The following is a 3,123-nucleotide window of genomic DNA, read 5'->3' as shown; positions in this document are numbered from 1 at the left end:
CACAGTGAGTAGGTGGCAGCTCTAGAACGTGGGTGCCATGCTGAAAGCCCTGCTTGGCTCCACTGTGTAGCTGCTGTGTAGCTTTGCTTCACTGTGTAGGGAACACCTGGAAGGGCATGACTGATGTATGGGCAGAGGTCATGGGGAGAACCCATAGCATGGATAAGACAGCCACAGAGGACAAGGTCAGGTTGTAGGGACTTACGGGGGAGGGGGGGGTGAGTGAGAGAAACCAGAGAAATAGGAGGCAGGGTTCCACTCCTTAAGGTGACCATAATGTCTTGGCCTAGGAAGTTCATAGGGTTTATATAATATGCGGAAAGAATCAGCATTGTTGAGAATCTAGTATACGCCAGGCATGGTTATTTAATCTTTACACGCTCTGAGGAAGGCATCGTTACAGATGAAGAAGGTACCTGGGGCTTCATCTCTTTGGGACAGTCAGCTGCCAGCTCCAAGAGGACCTCAAGAGTGGCAAGAGCCTGGTGGGCTCCTGTGTGACAGGACCGAGTTCTCAACCCAGCAGTCCTAGAAACTCGGTAATGTCCATGCCCTCGGAGGGGCTCAGAGTTTCAGGACTAACTCGCATCAACTCACACTCAGAGTCTGACGTGTTACGAAGAGACTAGGGCGCCGACGGTCTGAGCTTTGCTCCCTGTGGGAAGGTGTCGGGGGGCAAGCAGGCTGCCTGGGGACACGGAAGGAGACCACAGGTTTAGAGGCCAAGCTCTGATCACCGAAGGCCCTTGTGTCCATGATGGGGTGGCCGGCCATGGGCTGCACATCTTAACTCCTGAGGCCAGGCAGGCCGTGGCCAATGTGTATAGATGTGGCCTTCCTCTGTGGCTTTTTCTTCCTTAACCACCATGCCAGCCACACTGGCCACACTCTTTACATACAATAATCTTCTTTCAGCTCAAACCAAAACAACAGACTGGTGGAACACTTCAGACCAACAGAAACAACCACTCTCTGGAAAGCACACCCTAGATGCCCTGATGAGATTCAGAGAGTCCAGAAGTCCTGGGCCTTCTCCTGACCAGACCATGCCTTAGGGCAGATGCTGTCCCCACGTGGCAAAAATCATTCCCTTCCTCTGGCATTTCCCAAATCCGTAACCAACACTGATTTCAATTTAAGGACAAGGGCACCAGACTCCCGCCCTCCCCAAACTTCCCAGATTATCCAGTTTAATGATGAGGAGTTTGGAAGAAGTTCAATAACTTGCCCAAAGTCACAGGGCTAAGAATTGATGGCACCAAGATTCAGACCCACTGTGTTATGTACTCTTCCCCTTAAGACAAGAAGGCTTGCAAGGTACCAGGCATACGTGGTATGCACTTTGCACTTTGCATGTTTTTTTCACACAATCCTCACAGCAACACCAGGAGACTTCTCTTGTCTTCGTTTTACAGGTGAGGGTTCAAGGGCAGAGTGGTGAAGAAACTTGCTCGAGCCACGGGGTCACACAGCTATTAAATTCAAGAGCCAGGTGTCAAACCAGTCTGTCCACCTCTCTACCCGGGCTCTCAGTGCAAAGCCCAATTTCTGCAGTAGGTCAGCCTCGAGGTACCCCCAGGTGCGCCCTGGGCAGAAGCAGTCTGCCCTGAGTGGGGAGGAAAGGGAGTTGCAGCCAGGTTGTGGGCTTACCAAAGTCCAGAGTCACACCCTCTGCATTGTCAGCTTAGGGATTAGGTTTGTATCAGTTTCCCAGAGAGGAACAGGTTCAGACAGCCTGACTTCAGATGACTCAACCCCCAAGGGTCTGAGCCAAACCTAACTAATTGATTCATTCACCTGTGAGATACCCCGGGCCAGGAGGTTGCGGTCAAAAGCCCTGACTATGCAGTGAAACGCAGCTGAGCCCAAAACTCTGTCCACCACNCCCCCCCCCCCCCCCCCCCCGCCTTTGCATCCTAGTTTCAGCCTCAGAAAATGTCAGGAATAATGCCAACCTTGCACAACATCTGTGGCTTACACAGATATCCTGTGCAGAACGCTTAGTGTGGTGATTGACACTTAGTCGGGGCTCAATAAGCAGTAATACTTCTAATATCCGTGACTATTGTTTGAACACTGGGCTTGGCCTCCTGATAACCCCCACCCCCACTCAGTGGGCAAGTCACATTGTAAAAAAACAAATCTCAGCCCAGAAGGTGGTTAGGTGAGTCCGAGTAAGAGGGTGGGGCCTGAGCTCTCAGCCCGATAGAGGGATGAGGTGTCCCTCACCCTTCCCTCCCAGCGATAGGGTATTTCTGTTTGAACGCCCACCCAGTGCTGGTTTGGAATCTGAGCCCTGTCTGCTCCCACACAGGGCTGCCACTCATGACAGAGTCTCCTTTCTCGGTTCTTACAGCCTGATGCCACCTTCACAGCCCCTGGCGGGTCACCTCTTGCTCTCCCCACCAGGCAGAGGGAGATCAACCACAGGCTGGTCACGCAACAAGCTCAGTCCAGGCACTGGGACCCAACAGTGGAGAGCACAGAGGCGGCTCTTCTCTCTCTGGAGCTTGCGGTCTAGTGGGATGATAATCAAAGCAAAGACATAAACCAAATCATTCCAGCTTCTGGTAATTACTAAGAGGGAAACGGCCGGTGCAATTGAGAGACTCTAACTCTGTGGGCGATGGAATGGTTAGGAAAGGGCTTTCTGGAGGGCTGTCATTTACCCTGAGGCTGGAGGGAGGAGATGGAGTGAGCTTTGCCAAAAGCTAGGAACAGAGGGTTCCCAGCATGCGAAACAGTTTTTCCCTCCCGAGGAGGGAGAGAATTTGGTGTGTTTCTCAAGGATCAGAAAATCAGGCTGGAGCCGATGGAAGGGGGGGAGGAGGCATGGCAATCCGATACGGGCAGAGTCCTGGCTCCTGTGTGCCCCCAGCCGGATGTGTGAGAGTGACGCTAAGACTTGCTATTTATTGAGCATCTAGTATGTGCCAGGCGGTATGTAGGCACTTCCTATACACTCTCTCGCTTAATCCCCATTCTCCCTGCCGCCCCTCCCAGGACACGACATCCCTGTTCGTGCTCTCACCCACATCCTGCTGTACCATCAGCACTTCTCTGCTGCTGTGTTTCCCTGCCCATTCCCCCAGCCTCCCCCCGCCCCCCCACCCCACCCCGCTA

This window comes from Crocuta crocuta, unplaced genomic scaffold (assembly GCF_008692635.1).
Source record: "Crocuta crocuta isolate KB4526 unplaced genomic scaffold, BGI_CrCroc_1.0 scaffold70, whole genome shotgun sequence".
Taxonomy (NCBI): Eukaryota; Metazoa; Chordata; class Mammalia; order Carnivora; family Hyaenidae; genus Crocuta; species Crocuta crocuta.
Note: the sequence above shows the minus strand (reverse complement) of the source record.